The sequence below is a fragment of the Ixodes scapularis genome, unplaced genomic scaffold (assembly GCF_016920785.2).
Source record: "Ixodes scapularis isolate PalLabHiFi unplaced genomic scaffold, ASM1692078v2 ptg001158l_1___fragment_1__unscaffolded, whole genome shotgun sequence".
Taxonomy (NCBI): Eukaryota; Metazoa; Arthropoda; class Arachnida; order Ixodida; family Ixodidae; genus Ixodes; species Ixodes scapularis.
The window spans coordinates 1592221-1611274 of record NW_024610106.1 but is presented as its reverse complement, the minus strand read 5'-3'; the positions used below and the strand labels follow the sequence as shown (position 1 = coordinate 1611274).

General features: G+C 46.5%; 1 long non-coding RNA gene across 2 annotated transcripts; it reads left to right on the top strand.

Annotated features, from left to right (window-relative positions):
- The first annotated feature begins 12684 nt into the window (after nucleotides 1–12684).
- On the top strand, nucleotides 12685–17001 carry LOC121834423. Of its 2 annotated transcripts, none has more exons than XR_006077206.1 (3): nucleotides 12685–12832; nucleotides 13510–13781; nucleotides 16942–17001. It is a non-coding gene; the product is annotated as an uncharacterized LOC121834423 (long non-coding RNA). The 2 variants fall into 2 exon arrangements; XR_006077207.1 differs by lacking the exon at nucleotides 16942–17001 and adding an exon at nucleotides 14594–14639.
- The last annotated feature ends 2053 nt before the right edge of the window (nucleotides 17002–19054 follow it).

Here is a 19054-nt window from a genome sequence, read left to right as displayed (position 1 = left end):
ATTGGCATCCCCATCGCCCGCGCCAAAACATTTACAGCTGGCCGCTGGCCGCTACAGTGGTTACGTTGTAGCGGTTGTTGCCGGTAGTATTAGTTTTGTACCTTTGTCTCTCGGTGTCCTTGTATTCTTTACATTTGGCCTGCCAGAGTGCAGGACGCTTTTGTACTTCGCTAGGTCCTCTCTGTTCCGCTGAAGCAGCGTCAGCCTCTCCCGCGGAGCAGAGAGGATTCCCTGGACTTGTGTAAAAGGTATGATAAACTGATATCCGCGGGGGGAAGGACGTAACTACCCATGTTCGCCCTGCTGCTAGCGTTGGCAGGGCCTAAAAGCCGTTTTTATTGAAGGCCGCGAGCGTGCAAATTTTGTAAACTCCGCGCGCGCGGGTATGTGTGTGTGCGTGCGCGCGTGCGCTTTGATGGCACAGGGCTGCTACCCGTATTTGTGTGTATCTTTCTGTTTTGAGTGTTTTTATTTATTTTCCTTTCCCGTATCCCTTTCCCTACTTGGCGGCGGGCTAGCAGGCCCACCTGCGTAAGGGTCTCGACCTTTTTGCCTAGCCTCGCACGCTGCCGAGTGGGTATCGCAATATGTGCAAATAAAAAGTATTATTATTATAATTATTATCGCCTTCGTCGCGAGGTTTGTGGCGAAAACTACAATCCTACAGTGGAGAAAATTCAAACGCTCCTTGCAACTAGTGAACACGGCGGTTCATTGGTTGTTGCCTTCTGGACGCAGCGCGAGACGCGACGCGTTGACGCAAAATATCTGGCTCTTCCAGATACGCCGGGACGCGCCAAAAAACGCTGCGTTTCGTCCCGGCGCCGGAAGTGACGTCAAAGCGCAGGCGCAGACGCGACGCAGACGCGGAGAAAAGCGCACCATGTGGGCTAGCCTTAACACGCACACAGATACGCGGGTATATATACTCACGCGTAGGCATGAAAACACGCATGTGCACGGGGGGCACGCACATAAGCATCCTCGCTCATGCAGGCGCACACGCAAGCAGACACGGACGCGCAATTACGTTCGCAAGCGCGAGCACGCACATAATAGAAAAACTAGACGAAACGTCACAAGGTGTATCGATGAAACGAACGCCGGCTATTTCCGATGGAACGATTTATCCTTGAAAAGGTGCAGCTTCGAAGAAACGAGCTGTCTAAAACGTCGTCTGACGAACTGACTGCATGGCACCGCGTATATTCGGAATGTATAGTACATAAAACAGCGGTCACTAAAACAGGCACACAAAAAGCATAACTGTTTCCAGTGCTTCGTGAGAAATCGTCACCCCAGTTGCCGAAACAAATTTTGCATTCACAGAGATACACATACAACAGAGAGGGATTCTAACCACGGTCATCTCACCATAAAAATAAACTACGCATTGCCAAATGCTCAGCGTCCGCCCAAATGTAGCATAGCGACAGAGACTAATGTATTTTCGTGGCGAGAAAAACATGCTTCGGATTTCTTTCGAACGCACTCTAAAGAAATGCATATTATATCTACGATCAAAATTGGCGCCCCTTTTAGAGGAAGAAATGTAGTACTTACCGTACCAGAAGGAGCGTCGTTCTACGATCGCTTTGATCACGCACAGTCTGCAACGACGGTAACAAGCGGATAGCCTTCGGCATCGATCTCGCCAGATTCCTTCGTGCGCCTCGCTTCTTCCACTCCGGCCTGTTGCATGGCTTCCCAAGCGGCATCTTCAACACCCCGAGTCAATTCGTTCTCGCAGCACTACGACACGATGACTCAACCTCACCATCCGTAGTTTCAGCAGAGGGTCGCTTACGTGCAAACTCTATTTGCGACTTCGAGACCTTTCGCTTGCCATATTTATACCTCTTTGGACCCATAGCTGCGAGGACGGCCTTTCTAGTTATGAAAACACGCACAGCTATCCACCCGACACCCCGCCCCGAGAAACAAAACCACTCTGTCTGGACGGGTCTTGCCGCCTCTGGACCACCACAAGCGCGTTACTGAAGAGCGCATGCGCGCGGAGTAATACAAAATCAGAGCAGCGTGCGTGGCGAAATGGTGGCGCCCTCACGCGGCGCTCGTCGAACTAGTCTTGACCGTCCAAACGAGGAAAACAAGCCACAACACCTTGGTTCAGTTTTTTCGATGTAGTTAAAGAACGGATGTACTTACAGCTATAATTTTATTATAATTGAATTCCGTGTTAAATTCCGCAGATATCCCACAAGACACATTTGTAGTTAAAAATTCACAGGTTTTTAAAAACGCGTTCTAACGTAAACATGTCAAAACAGCCAATTCCGACCGATTTCACGATTTAATATAAAATAGAATAAATTTGTTTATGAAAAATATGCTCTGTGGGATAGTTGGACGAAGAATCAATCTTTTTATAGCAAAAAAGTGTGAAAAAATCGGTGTAACGGTTATTAAATGAGAATTTTCGTAAAATGGCAGAAAATCGCGTGTATTCTCTATGGGGCTTGGAGGAGCGCTCCCTCTTAATTTCTAATTTCTTCTTAATATTTTCCTTTTCTAGTTGAGATATAAGTACCATCAAGCTCCGTCCCAGGTTCTATTGAACATACCGGGCAAGAACATGCTGTTGTACGTTGCAGTGTCATGCCAATATGTTGATCTGCGCCTGCTCAGTTTGCTGTACGCTATTCGCCTCGAGATCGACCTAGAGGTGGCGCTACGGTCGCGCTATCATCATCATCAAAGCGGGGATAGGAGAACGGCCGCCCCATAGGCTCTCCACGTCGGCGCGCGAGACGGCGTAGATTCTTCCGTTTATTTTGTCGCATACTATCGGTGGGAAAACAATTCTAGCGGAAAAAGATGCAGTACTGTTCGGTGCTTCAGTGAAGATCGAATCGTGTTACCAGCGTGCGGCCCAAATTTATATAATCGCTTCTGTGGGTGCGTCGTCTGCTCTAGGCAGACTTTGGAGAGCATGGATCACCACGACTGATGCCTGTCTCCGGCTGAACTGGAATATTTATGTTAAATATTTGTTTCTTTTAAAATGGATGTATCGGTTCATCAACGTGGAAATAAAAAAAAAATAAAAATAAAGTCCGACCCAGTTAACATAATACTGGTACTGTGGGCTGTGAAATCGCAGCTTCTATGCTTTTTTTAACGTCAAGCTTTTGCAGTAATATAAATATTCAGAATGAAGATAAGCTAGCGTTGTATTAGAAATTACCATGCTATTGAGTTCCTCTGCCCTTTTACTGTGCCATAGTGTGGGTAAATTTTTTGGAGTCTGAACAAATCTACTGCGTTGCGATGAGGAGTGAGTGTCTCTTCTAGTTAAAATCTGCAAACTGCACGGTTGGAGTCTGAACAAATCTACTGCGTTGCGATGAGGAGTGAGTGTCTCTTCTAGTTAAAATCTGCAAACTGCACGGTTGGCAGGACAACTGAAACAAGTGAAACAAACTGTTCTAATATATCTGCCGTGACTGTAATAAACGAGTGTAACCGAGCAACGCAACAATGTTCCTGCTATTAAATGCTTTTCTCGGTAGTGTGGGTTCACCCCCTTCAATTTTCTTGGTGAGGGCCGCGGATGTCAAGAGGCTAATACTATACATTTCTGGCTAAATAATCTTGCATTCAAACACAGTAGACTCTGCAACCCCAACAAACGACGCGCACCACGACACAGACAGCATCGGCCGCAGTGATACTCTTTTACTGATGAGGGCTAGCGACCTTCACGAGACTTTCCGATCTCCCTCCGCCCTCACCTAACCTATATCGGGACTGGGCAGTTCATCGATTAACTTTTAGATTATTCAAGTAATGCTTTAATTTTTTTTTTCCATTCAATTGGAGTCTAGTACTGGAGAAAGTCAGCAAGCAGTAAAATATGCCGGCTTCAATATTTTTGACGTCTTTATTTCTTTTGTGACACTAGCTTGCACGGTAAACCACTTCAGCGTGCTTGTCATTTCGCCGAGGGTGATTATACTGTTTAAATAATAACTTAAGAAATACTTTATTTTAAAAGGCTTCCCGTGATCATATTTATGTAGGACTCACAGCGTGAAGTCTAGAATGGGAATGCAATATGCCATTTGTGACATAGTAAAACCAGTACAAAATATGTAGTTTTAACGTCTTTCACGCAATATGACCTGGAAAAAATCAACGTACGGATTAATGGATTAGTCTATTTTAAGGATAGCGATTAGTCGGGTTAATTTTCTAATCAAACCACAAACCCACTCAACATTCAATGCTTTATGAAAGCCACGGTTTGTGCGAGATAACAAAAATACGTGGGACCAGCGATTGTGTAAAAAACAACACACTAAGATTATGGAAGCTTAATAATAATAATAATAATCGCTTTGCTGAATTTCTACGCATGGCAAACGATACAACACAACCTTTAGTAAGAAGAAACGGCAACAAAAACATAAAGAATTTAATAAGGAATATCAAGCTCAGCCGGAAACGGGCTTGCGTCGTCGAGGTCCATGCTTCTGAGCGTGCGCCCGTAGCAGACGACGCACGGCGGTATCCCCGCTTTCGCGCGTTTCCAATTTCGGCCGCACAGTGGCGGCACGGTTCGATCTCGAGGCGAATAGCTCAACATCACAATTTGCATTTTCATTCCAACCATTAAGAACTCAAGAAACAAAATGAAAGTTTTGCACATGGTTCATGCAAGACATTTGTGCATGGCATTAGGAGATAGATATTTGAATACTCACAGCTCTCCTAGGTTTCTCATATGTTGGGTCAAGCACGCACGTAACATTTGTTTATTTTAATAATTGCAGGAACGCTGTTTTGTGAAACTCTCGCAGCTCCTGTCAGGATGCCAGCCAGCCCCTTGGTTGGGGCACCTGACCCGCTGCCAAGTCACAAGAGTCATGGTGATGTAGACGGCCTGCTCTGCGTATGAACTCTTGTCAACCTGTCAATCGAAACCGAAACCATGCCACAATCTTCCCTGGCTAACTAGTTCCATGGGTGCGAAATGCGGACTGCTGCATGCTGGAATTTTATAAAAGTAGTGTATTTTTTTTTAGACGTTTATGTTCTACGTCGAATTTTTTAACGATGGTGTATTCGCCCTTAGCAACACCCCTAGCAACGGTTTGTTGTGAAACACCAGACTTGCGGCTTTCAATCCAATCCAGTGTCGTAGCTGTCTGGCTGTCTTTCGCCGTGCCCGCGGCAATCGACGCTTCGCACCATGCTTCGCATTTCGCGGTCGCAGTTATTTTGTATTGTTCCTGCGTAGTCGTGCGACGTTGTACTCGCACAGTTCATAGGCCTTCTAGTTCCACGTCGTAGACACCAGCTTTACGACACACCCCGACTCCGAGACAAGACTGGCCGAAGGGTGACACTTTCACATCACAAGGTAGGCACCGAAAAACTGGCTCCCCCAGCCATTGGGCCGAAATTCTTTGTCGTGACATCCTGACAGCGTGTGCTGTATGCCGTAAATAGCCGCTGTATTTCGTTTCATCTTGCACAAGGGCGACTTCCACTATTGTGCTCCCATAGGTTTTAAACACGGCGTCAGCTGTTTTGTGGCACAGCCTCGAGATTTTCCAACGATATCGCGCGAACGTCGATTGTCCCGTGGATCAGCGCTTTATCGCGGCGTGAAACAGCAGGTCAGTGGGTCTACTCACGTGTGGCAGAAGGCACATGCTAGCCTCGCTGACCTGCTGTTTCACGCCGTGATAAGGCGCTGATCTACCGGACAATCGACGTTAGCGTGGCTTCCGCAGCACTCAAACCACGCACTTGCCGCGAGAAGAATGTCTTGCGTTTCATTCGCACTCGGTTTCGTGCGAAGCCAAACGAAGCCACGAGCAGCCGCGCTTCGGAGAGCCGGCCTCTTCCGTTCGTGCGACCTTGGTAGCGCTGTCGTCGAGACTTTGGTCAATAGGAGAAGCGGGCAGAGCCAGGGCGTGTACGAGACGCAGATAGAAGGCTTGACACGCCAACCAGAAGCCGCAAATAATCGCCTAGCAGTGTTAGCGCGAAAAATTTTAACCTGTGCCAAAGAGTTTAATAGAGTAACTGTTTATGGCTGAAAATATAGTCTACGTGATGCTTCGATTATGATCGTGCAAAAAGGTGTAAGAATCGAATGTCCCGCTCGAACTCCGTTTTGCTCGGACAGAGTCTGACCGCTCGGACGTGGCTCAGACGCCTGGCATACAGATCATGTCGACCGTTCTCCTAGATATTGATTTTGTATGACCGTGATAGTACAATCACATGCATCATGTTTTCACTCGCCAAGGGTTAGTCCGACGCACTTATTAATTTTGTTTCTCGCGACCACTGCCAGGGTATTATTTGCGGCTTCTGGCTGGCCACATTCAAATCTGTGAAGACGCCCTGGGACACGCCCAGCCCGCTTTCGGCCAATGGCGCCTCTTCATTTGCTTCCTATACTTTCCAATGAATGGCCAAACTCTTTCTATGTATACACCTTTCCAAAAAACGCTCCTAGGCCACTGCCATGTTGCTGATGCTGATGCGGCTGGTGCGACTCTCGCGCCCTCTATCAGCTAGAAATTTTCTGCCACCCTCTGGGACTGTGAAGACCCGCTCGGCGTGGTTCTCTACCTATGTTTTTGCGGTTTTGCATTCAATGTTTTCTCGCCCCTCTTGAAAGTTTCCACTTAATTTTTTTTATGCGTGCTGCGTACCCTTTTTGTGTTATCTTCCACTGTGATAAATAAGGCTGGTAAGTACCTGCCATTCAAGCTTTTCTGCTCGACATTCACGGGAAAGGAAGGAGGTGAAGGACGTCGAACGACCCTCGACGCGATTTTGCAAACATTGTTCTTCCCCCTCCCAGAGATAATCCGCGTAGAATCCTCAGTCGTCTCCAAATATAGCTGTCCGGGTTGGGGTGAGAAACGGGTCAGTCGCGTTTGTTTCTTTGCTTTGGTGCGGTTATGAGAAAAGGTAGCTCTTCCCAAAACGGGCCCCGAGACGAAGTCATCTCTGATTCCGTCCGATCATCAAGATGTGACTGTCGTCGACTGTGACTGTGTTATTTGAGATCTTTCTCAAATAAATTGTTTTCGGATAACGCTGCATCGTGTGGTACGTACGATATATTGTTTGAATGTTACCACTTCCTCAATTGTATGTCCGTGTCCTGTCCATCGGTAAACACGTTATTTGTGAGCATGAAAAATGCATGCCTTGCGGCCCTCAGGCTTCTGTTGCAATTTATTTTTGACAGCAAAGCGCTTTGTCGTTTCACATGCGGTGAATCCTGCGGCGCCGTCAAAGCTTATCGTAAGAAATAAACACAAACAACTAGAACTATACATTCCAATCGAACTCGTTCTGTCGCGCGCGTACCCAACAAAAATAGTTTAGTTTTTTTTTTTTTTTTTTTTAAATGTGGGACAATTCTTTCTCAATGTCCTCGGGAAAATACATGTAGCATGAAACACAAAATATAGCGGGAAACGACGATAATTTATACGCCAGCAGTGTTTGAAACTGCGCCTACACAGGCTGCGCCTATTGACATCACAGTCCACTCGGTTAGGGTTAGGAGGGACGCTGGTGAGAGTCTAGCCTCAAACTCAGTGACTGGGCTCGAAAACTGTTTGTTGCCCCTGGGGTTGAGTGTTTTTTGGAAAGGTGTATAAGGATGGCTAGTTGGGCTAGTTGGTTTTGCATCATGATGTAAAACACCAAAACAACAGAGACGAAAAAGAAGGGAGAACTGGACAGGACGTGGCGTATTACACCATGGTTTCTACGTATAGCTCTGCCCGCTTGGTCTGGAGGTCGATGACACGAAAACTTTATCACGGGTGACGTCAGAACTGTGCAGTGTGCAACCACGTCCTTTCTTATCTGCTGGCCTGCTTTCTTCAAAGCGACGTGCTCCTGTCTGATCGTAACGGCTGTACATGCCGCTTCGGCAGCCCTGATTCCACAATCTTCGCTCATCACTCTGGACAGCTGCCGAGCTCACGTGCTCTGCGGCACGAGCAGTTCACGCAACTCGCTCGCGCGACTTGTCGAAGTGTTAAAAACAGTTGTGTGCAATTCCGCAACTCCGCCTCGGAGGTTGCGACGGGGAGGGCTGCACATTTGCCTCTACCGGACTCTGAGCCACGGGCATTTGCTTCTTGCGCATCCAACATTGTCATGTGGCAGGAACCCTAAACGTTTCTTCAACTGCTGCCATAGTTCTACGGAAATTTGTGCAGCTGAGTAAACCTACGCATAGACCAATTTTCTTGAAGCGTGGACCAACCACTGGTCTCTATTGTAGTAGGCTGGATTCAAATCGGAAGTCTGTCGGTGGCGCCACCGGCAGCCATTGCTTGGCACCAAGCAATACGTGCCTTGCACGGGACGTCATATGGCTCCATACCATTCCTGTGCCCGTACCCTCTGGAACATACATTTTGGCAGCATCGAATCTGTTCTTCTCCGCAAAGTTCTCCGAGAGGAAGAAATTCATTGGTCCTAAATGTGTGCTCCGGAAGGTACGGGCACTGGAGCATGGTCCGCAGCAATGGTGGCTGATGTGACGTCAATGCAAGTCGTGTATACACGCAAGTGTATGGGAGAAACACACAAAAGAAGGAAATTAAAGCTTCTACACAGTGTTCGAAGGCATGTATTTTACGATGTGCTGCAATAATTTTATTGTGTGTTTGGAGGTTGAATTGCGATTTCTCAAGCATTCGAATGCCCATTAAAATATTGTGCTATAGCACACATGGCTGATCTGGCAAGCTTGCTCTCGTGGTGGAGCGAACAAATAAACTTGCTGTCAATAATGCCGTCGTGGGGGAGCCCAGAAGTTGCTGAACGTCAACAAAGTTCCATATTGGCAGCGTCTTTCCGGGAGTGAGCGAAATCATAGCAGAGCCTTCAAGCTTGTCACCTGCTAAACCCGACTCATTGAAACCGCCACCGACTCCGAGGTACCTCTAGGTAACTCTCTTCTCAGTGAGCTGCTCTACATTTTTTGCCCAGTAGAGTCACTCTCGACAACAAAACATTTCTATATAACAACCGCGAGGGTTGTCAGATTTAATGTTTGTGCACTAGCTATTTGACAGGCTTCCCGACAGCAGCCAAAAGATTCAGTGACGACAACAGTTTACGAGCGGGGGAACGTCACTTTTCTTTGTCTTTCCCATAGAGTTTTATGCATTAGCCAATGTCAAGTGATGGGCGCTGGTGGCACCACTCCTCCCTATTAAGACGAGCCTCGATCCGTGATCCAGCTTACTACAACAGAGATCAGTGGCACCAACTAGCCCAGGTACTGATGTCGCTGGCTTTCTGGCGAAATATAATAAATAACATGCTGAAAAGAGCAGGGCCATGACATGACGTGGTGAGGCTAGCCTCTGTGATGCAGCTTCTTCGGTAGGTGCATCCCCTCTGACCTCATCGCCCGTCTGTCTATGCTGAAAAAAGCAGTGGTGAATCTCCTTCGTGGGATTGCCAATGGGAGCAGCTTCATCTCCATCTTTGGCAAACTCCACCGGCGAACCAACTCCATTGTGACGTCGGTCAACACGCACGACTGAGTTGAAACTCTATCGGGATTTTTCCCTTAAAGTGTCCTCACTAAGAATCTCAAAACACCGCGGTGAGTATAACAGTAAAAATACCATTTTTAAGTAGGCAAAATGAATAGCATGAGACAAAATTAAAAAAATATATTCCTGAAATCTGGTTGCATGAATTAGTACCTAATGTACTGAAATAATGAATACTGTCACGGGTGGTGACCAAAAGAAAACAGAAAATGAACAAGAAGAAATAAACGTTTAATGTGGCGAACTTGTGCCAAAAATAAAAGGGTACAAAAGAAAACAGCAGAGCGTCGCGGGCGTCGATATCGGCGAAACCGCAGGATCGGGCGCAGAGGCGAGACTGACTCGACAAGGTCGCGAGCGGCGTCTTATCTAGAGTGAGTCACTATCTCGAAGATTCGGCGGAGAAGGTTCGAGCGTAGCGCGCTCGCGGCGAGAATGTACACGCACTTTCTAGAACAACATAAGCAGGGATAAACGACAGAAGTTAGGTCCGGAGCAAGAATAAACGAGAAAGTACTAGAAGTCCGTGACCCTGCGCGCGGCATTATCCCCCCCTTTAAAAGCGCATCGTCCCGATGCAGCACAAAACAAAAAAACAAAAAAAAAACAAAAAAACACAAATCCTTAACAAAACGGTAGCAAAATCGCGAGCCACAGTTCACAGTTCTCAGTTCACTCGTCGACAAGAGTAGAAAGTTCTATCGTTCGTAATACGGCTTCAGCCGGACGACGTGCACCACCTCGGGTCGCGGCTGACGTCTTGCAGATGGGCGCGTTCCGAGGTGGTGCACGTCGTCCGGCTGAAGCCGTATTACGAACGATAGAACTTTCTACTCTTGTCGACGAGTGAACTGAGAACTGTGAACTGTGGCTCGCGATTTTGCTACCGTTTTGTTAAGGATTTGTGTTTTTTTGTTTTTTTTTGTTTTTTTGTTTTGTGCTGCATCGGGACGATGCGCTTTTAAAGGGGGGGATAATGCCGCGCGCAGGGTCACGGACTTCTAGTACTTTCTCGTTTATTCTTGCTCCGGACCTAACTTCTGTCGTTTATCCCTGCTTATGTTGTTCTAGAAAGTGCGTGTACATTCTCGCCGCGAGCGCGCTACGCTCGAACCTTCTCCGCCGAATCTTCGAGATAGTGACTCACTCTAGATAAGACGCCGCTCGCGACCTTGTCGAGTCAGTCTCGCCTCTGTGCTCGATCCTGCGGTTTCGCCGATATCGACGCCCGCGACGCTCTGCTGTTTTCTTTTGTACCCTTTTAATGTGGCGAACTTGTGCCAAAAATAAAAGGGTACAAAAGAAAACAGCAGAGCGTAGCGGGCGTCGATATCGGCGAAACCGCAGGATCGAGCGCAGAGGCGAGACTGACTCGACAAGGTCGCGAGCGGCGTCTTATCTAGAGTGAGTCACTATCTCGAAGATTCGGCGGAGAAGGTTCGAGCGTAGCGCGCTCGCGGCGAGAATGTACACGCACTTTCTAGAACAACATAAGCAGGGATAAACGACAGAAGTTAGGTCCGGAGCAAGAATAAACGAGAAAGTACTAGAAGTCCGTGACCCTGCGCGCGGCATTATGTACACGCACTTTCTAGAACAACATAAGCAGGGATAAACGACAAAAGTTAGGTCCGGAGCAAGAATAAACGAGAAAGTACTAGAAGTCCGTGACCCTGCGCGCGGCATTATCTCCGGGCTGGAAGTGAACGTCCCTACGACGAAGGTTGTAGCGGCCGGCGTCGACGCGTTGCTGGTCTTGAATCATGAGTCGGGCGAGCTGGCGGACTTCTTCGGCGCGTTGAGCAACCGCCTGGGCGTCGTCGCTCTCGTTGTCAGATGGCTCATGGGGCAGCATGGCGTCCAGCATGGTCGTTACCTTCCGACCATGCGTTCTGCTTGTTCATTTTCTGTTTTCTTTTGGTCACCACCCGTGACATTTTGGTGGAGGTGCGGGGTAACCGCATGCCCGTGCAGCGCTCCCCCCCCCCCCCGAGTTCTCGCAGTGCAAGTCCGAACACAAGCCCCCAAGAACCCAACGAAGACCAGACCGAGATCCGACTATGTCGCCGGAACCTTGGCCTACCCCCGGAATCAGGACCCTTGCTACCCAGCACCTCCACCAAAATGTCACGGGTGGTGACCAAAAGAAAACAGAAAATGAACAAGAAGAAATAAACGTTTAATGTGGCGAACTTGTGCCAAAAATAAAAGGGTACAAAAGAAAACAGCAGAGCGTCGCGGGCGTCGATATCGGCGAAACCGCAGGATCGAGCGCAGAGGCGAGACTGACTCGACAAGGTCGCGAGCGGCGTCTTATCTAGAGTGAGTCACTATCTCGAAGATTCGGCGGAGAAGGTTCGAGCGTAGCGCGCTCGCGGCGAGAATGTACACGCACTTTCTAGAACAACATAAGCAGGGATAAACGACAGAAGTTAGGTCCGGAGCAAGAATAAACGAGAAAGTACTAGAAGTCCGTGACCCTGCGCGCGGCAATACAATCAACGTTAACTACAACCCTTTACGTTGCGAAGACAGTTGTGGCCGACAACGCTAAGAAGCGCAAGCTAGGTCGCTACGTCTCGGCACGACAGTTTGCGCTTCTCCTGGACTTTCTCGGTGAAAGTCGAGTTTTCTCGGGGACTGCTACAGAGAGCTTTGTTACCAAGGAGGAGCGAGATACACTATGGGGCGTAATAGTTTGAGAGTTAAATGCCCTTCGGCCATAAAGAATAACTTTCTGGAACTCACGTGCATGCCAGACGTGGGCTTGCGACCTGAGAGTCTCGTGTCCCTAACAGAAGACCGGTGCAAACCTGCCAACTCTTCCGAATTTTTTGTAAAATGTATGAATTGGGACTAATTCTACGATTTTACGAATCTTGCTTCAAATTTTACGAAAAAAAGATACTTTTTTCATTTCTATTTTTTTAACATTTTTTTCGTAAAACCGTTGCTGGCGGTACCTCACACTGCCACAAGAGGGCGACAGGTGCCGTCCACGTCAGCGTTGTGGTTTTTACTATCCGTCTATCCGGGGGCCACATATCCAAAATCAATCCAAAGCCCAAAGCCTTTGTTTGTGTGTTTGGCGGCGCATGTTGGTTTGGCGTGTTCAGACGTGGTTGGGCCTCTGTTTCGGCCAGTTTCGAGGCGAGAAGTGCAGCGTCTGTGTTTGTTACACGTGTAATCATAGCATTCCTCTGGTTGCGGTGGCTTCGCGGTGCAATGGCAAATTCCAAACCTAAAAAGAGGTACTTTCAGGTGTTCTTGAAGTCCTACACGTCGGAATTCCAGTGCTTTGTGCCGTCCAAAAAGGAGAGAAGTTTGGATTCTGTAGCACGTGCACGTGTAACGTAAGCGTTTTGCACGGTGACAAGGCTGACATTAAGCCTTGCCACCTTGCGAAACAGCCCCCCCCCCCCCCCCCCCCCCCCCGCAATTGCGTGAGTTTTACGAATTTTAATGTCCACAGGTTGGCAGGTATGCCGGTGGAGGCGCGAGTGATGGGCCGTCCCTAAACGCGGAGCAAGAAAAATTATTATTTTTTGTGGGGACGGATTTCTCTCGAGGGGGCGGGCGTGCGCCCCCGACAGTGGACGCGCCGCTGTGGGACTTCACGGCTGCAGCAGCAGCTTCGATAAGTACCGTGAATCTCTTGGATCATGAGCAGACACCATGTTGCTTTTTACCTTATTGAACACTAATGTACAAAACAATGTGGTGCGAATGTATTGCCTCGTGGTGTTTTCCACGAAAGCTTGGATATCGGGGCTGCAGCACATTTCTAGACCCACTCGGAGACAATAAATCCGTGACATTCGAAAAAAAAAATAATATTGAGTTTAGGGTGCACACTATTAGACACAGGTATAACTAGAAGGGCTGTATAGCGTTGTGGCGTGTTACATAGTTGAATTATATTATGCAGGGGTCTGTGGCTGAAGGCGACATGGCAAAGGGAGGAGAGGAGGAACGTCCTGCGCAAGTGGCATGCCCCCTACCACCGAATGGTACGAACGGTCTGGAGTTGATACGGCACGGGATCTGCTGTCCATTCGGCAGGACCAGCTGGCTGTCCAGCGAGAACTGCTGGCCACACAGCAGGGTCTGCTGGCCACCCAGCAGCAGCAGCTGGCAGTTCAGCAGGAAATGCTGCTCGTGCAGAGAGAGGCAGTCGATGCACTCCGTCGACTTGCAAGCGTAGGTGTTAAGAGAACTGTAGTGTAGTGCACTCCCAATTATTGTTGTTAGGCTGATTTTGGTCAACCCTACTTTAGCCAGTTAAGTTAGAAGGCAGTGTTCTTAGACTCAAACTGAAACCAGATATGATTTGTATGTGTATTTAAAGTGTCCAACAGCGAAGGCTTTATTTTGTTTATTTCAATGAAACCTTCCAGTGCCATAATGCTAATGAAAATTGGCAAGCCTTGAGACAAAATTTTTTCAACTTATTGAAAATTACCATACTGTGCTCGACAATCCGAACTACTACGTCTAAACCGTGGTTCAATAATCCACTTCATCGTTTATCTCATAAAAAGAAAAGATGTTTCAGGAGCGCTAAAAAAGGAAATACTTGGCCTAAGCTTGCCACTTGCTCTTCCGAATAAAAAACTGTGTTAAAGGGGTGTTAGCACACATTCTTTCTGATAACTCTAAGCAGACATTCTTTCTGCAAACTCTACCTAATATGTTAATAAACAACCCTCGCAAATTTTGGAGATTTGTACTCTGAAATTAATCTAGTGAATAGCTCTTGTAATAACATATTGAATAGTGAATGTGTGAATATTTAAATAGTGCGTTTTCTGATGCTTTCACTATTTCTACACCCATTACTGGAATTTCTCCTGTTATAGAGAATGATTTTCCAATGGATTCAATTGTTATAAACATTCAGGGTGTTTTCAGCGGTATAGAAACCCTCAAAATATCTCCATCATGTGGCATAGAGGAAATCATTACGAAGGCTCTCACTAACACTAAATTTTCATCCGGTCTTTACCTCAAAGATATTTGAGCAGTCCGTGGACACAGGGGTGTTGCCCTCTGACCGGAAAATTAGTAAGTAGGCCAATATCACTCACCTGCCTCTACAAGATCCTCGAGCATGTCATTTACAGGCACCTGATTAACTTCCTGGATTCCTGAAATTTCTTCACCAATGTGCAGCATGGCCTCTGGAAACGCCTTTCTATTGGGACCCAACTACTTATTATAACTAACGATTTGTTTAAAAATCTTGACACCGGCTTTCCTACTGACGCTGTTTTGCTTAATTTCGCCAAAGTTTTTGCTAAAGTCCCGGACAATCGCATTCTTCTTAAACTTTCTTTCCTAAAACTAGATCCTCATGTTCCTAAGTGGATTGAATCATTCCTTATTCATCGCTCTCAATTCGTTTTCACTAACAGCACATCCTCCTCTTTCTCTCCCGTTTCTTCCGGTGTTCCACAGGAAATTGTGCTTGGGCCTTTGCTCTTTTTAATCTACATTAATGATCTCCCTCTTCACATCTCATCCTCTGTTCATCTTTTCACTGATGACCTGTGCTGTTTATAGACTAATAAAAAACCCATATGACCATGTTGCACTCCAGAACGGCATTTAAGGGGAGACACTGCTCTTTGAAGCAAAATTTTACTAAGAAAACACATTTTTAAAAATGTGTTTTTTGAAGTTTGGCAAGCACTTATCATCTTGTCCTGAAGGATTTTCGACATATTGAATGAGGGCTACAAATATATTAAATAGGCTGTCAGGCTTTTTGTGGGTGCCTTTTAGGCATCCGGCAAAAAATGATTTTGAAACTGGAAGGTTCAAAAGTGTCATAAGTAATTTATAAATCATCCTAGAGCTTTCATTTATACCTTATTGGATTGCACATACCTCTCAGTTCACTGATCTATGTTTATTTTCTGAGCTCAGTATTTTAATTTGCGTTAATCCTTTCCATAATCATTGCAAATTAAATTTTTAATAGTAATAAATCTAATTAGGTTACCTCAAAACAAAGTACATATTTGTAGTCCGATTGTAATGCCAAATAAGCCATGTAAATTTCATTTTATTTGAATCGCAAGTTATATAAAAAAGCTCTTGAAGCAGTGTGTCACACATGGCAAATTTGTCGCAACATTAGCAAATGCACACACCTTTGCTTTACACATTCTTGCTTCCAGCCCTTAAACTCGTTAACATTCAATGGCACTACCATTCTGACTGCTACACAGTAAAAATATCTAGGCGTTCGTTTAACCACTAATATATCCAGGAATGTTCATGTCGACGAGACAATATCATCCTCAAACCGCTCACTCGGTTTTGTTTGTCGCAATTTCAACTCTGCCTTTTCTATCCTTAAACGTCTCCTTTACGCCATGCTTGTTCGCCCTAAACTAGAGTATGCTTCAGCTATCTGGCACCCACATCAGTCTTTTTTTAACTAACGCAAATCGAATCTGTCCAGAATCGTGCTGCTCGATTTATTTTTTCTAATTAGTCTCGCTTTTCTTGTGTCACTGCAATGAAATGTCAATTAGCTCTTCCTGATCTTTCCGTTCGTCGCAGAATTTCCCGTCTTTGCCTTTCCATAAAATGTACTATTCGGAACCATTACGACAGTCTCTCCTCAGCCAGCCCAGCTATATCTCTGCAAGACTCGATCATTCGTGCAAGATTACCCTTCCCAAGACCATTTCAACATTCCCTTCTACCAGAAGCTATTGTAGACTGGAATGGCCTTCCAGATGATATTGTCACCATCACCGATAACGCTAAAATCAGAACTGTACTAACCATGCACTCCCCTCTGTAATGCCCTTCGGGGCCTTGAGGGTAATTCTAAGTAACTAAAGAAACAAATAAATAATATTCCGCCACCAGCGTGTGTTCGTGTAATTATAGGAAACTGGCCTCGTTACTGAAGGACTTGTCACGCGGCAACTCTGCCGTCAGTGTAACTAAAATGCATCATTCGCAAGCGCAGGCAAGAACGCCACCAAGGCAGCTCCAAAGGGGAAAGAGAACAGAGTAAGGGTGGATTTACTCGCCCCACATACGCCTTTGATCAGACTTCTCGACTTCTTTCGTTAACACAGCCATTCTCTTTTCTTCTGTGCTTTAGGAGCACCTAAAATGCCAGTAACTCGTTGTCTACGAGTAATCTAATAAGGTGAATGGTGAAAACTGCTCTGCAACATGACTGCACAGAGCTTACCAAGGTGAAAAGTTGTTTGGCAAAAGTTTCCTATTGTATTGCTTGCAACGCGTCTGAAAACCTCTGGCGTGCTTTTAACTTTACTAATGTGTTGCGTAACAGTTTGCATTTTGTGCATAATGCGCTCCCCTTTTCCTGCAGGCTGTAGAGGGACAAGCAGCAGCAAGTGCGCACCAGTCGTCCGCACTGACTTCGCTAGTGCTTCAGCTCGTCGGTGTGCAGAATCTCCATCCGCCAGCCGAATAAAGTGGGTCTCTATGCTCCATTTCATTTTTGGCACGGGTTACACCACCGTTACTTGAACATCTCAGTTGAAAAACTGCCATAGGTGTCCGCTTTGCAGAATTGTTAAAAGCGAGCAGTCGCAGTCCCGCTGTTCTTGCTGCAGCGGCCATTTTGTAAACTGTGGCTAGACCAAACAACATCTGTGCCTCGATGGGCTTCTCAAGCGTGGCACTGCTCCCCATTGTAGCTCGCTGTGGCTCGCGTGTGGTGTCCGCATTTGAAGACCAACTTTCCTTAACTGGTATGTCGTAGTAATCTTAGATTACGCCACAAGCGAACTTGACATGCAGAAAGAAGGAATTTTTATCAATGTAGACTGCTTTGTAACATCTTCCAACTATTCTTATTTGTTTATTCAAAGTGTTCAATAATGGCCGAAGTGTCTCACTTGGTGCACTTGTTAGTAACAGGAATACAAAGGATTTCCAGCAAGGAAGCCTAAGGAAGCTCGAGCACTTCTTAAAGGACACATGCAAAGGACTAATAAAGTTTTTTTAAACAGCCTGGTTGGGACAAGGAAGTCATAAAACGAATTCACAAGGAAAATAAAAATTTTAAGAGCTATATTCACGGCGCTATACGAATTTGTAGTTGGCGCCGGCGGGCGCTGCGGAAAAGTGGCTGCTAGTTGTCACGTGACTGGTCGCTATTTGTCACGTGGTGCTTCCGCTCTATCGGAAGCTTCCTATGGTCTCTAAAAGTTAGTTATTCATCTTTATTTCAAGTGCAACAAAACACAAAGATTAATCGGTAACTTTTCGAACCCAAAGAAAGCTCCTGAAAAAGCGGAAGCAGACGTGATAGACCTGTGTGCCGGTCAGATGACGGCGGCAGCGCTGCGGGGTAGACAAACTTGCGCGGCGGTGGCGGTGTGGAGAAATGAGTTGACGGCGGCGCACCACGCTCAGCGTGCAGCGGCGGCGTGACTGTGAGTCGACTTTGAGACGGCGCACAGGTCTATCACATGACTTGCGGCGGCTCCCACGGGCGCAACTACAAAATCATTTTGTGCCGTCAATATAGCTCTAAATTTTTTTTTCTTCGTTCTAATTTTATTTTATAACATTCTTTTTCCATCTGGTCTGTTTACAAAAAAAATGTTTTTTTACTTCGCATGTGTCCTAAAACTTTTAGTACTTTATCGTTAGAAGTTGGAACCGCGTTCCCGCAAGATAAATCGTGATTTGATAGAACTGAAACGTGATCCGATCCGAAACCTTGCCGGCCAGCAGCTTTCACGCGATCGGTAGATCTGTTTGGTGTACTTTAACCTTGCACCTGCTTGTCACTTCGAATACGATAACTTCGTTAATCGTAGTCTGCTGCTTCGATATTCAGTTGCACAATAGGATAAACTCGAAATTTGGTGCCCTGTTCCTCCGCGCAACTCCGCGTCCGTTGCTTACGCACGTCACGTGGTTCGCACATATAAGTACTATGTCGAGCACGTGTGGGTTGTGTGATAAGCAGAGCTGGTTTGCATTTTGAGCAGCTGAAAGCCACTAAGAAAATAATCAGACTTGTACCCGTCACTGAAAAAGTAACCGATGACAGTTACAATCACTTTGCTGTATAAAGTACCCGACTACAATTACAATTACAGCCTCAAAGAAGTAATCGAAAAATTACTCTAAAGTAAGCAATTACTTCCCACGTTACTTTTCATTCAAACTTTTTTTATGATAGCATAATCCGTGGAATCTCGCGCTCAGTTGTTAAAGAAAAAAAAAAGAAAGCCTCGACTGTTTTTGCTTAAAGCGCGAAACACACGTACAACCAAACCGTCCGATCCGACGTCTGACCGCGCAATACGACGGTCGGAGGCAAGGGTTTTCAACGCTCTCCGATGCTGCGGAACCCCCTCGCCCCCCAAGGTCATTCCGGCAGTCCGCACGTCGGATCGGACGGTTTGGTTGTACGTGTGTTTCGCGCTTAAAGCTGAGTGAGTGATGGCACACACCTAATCCCT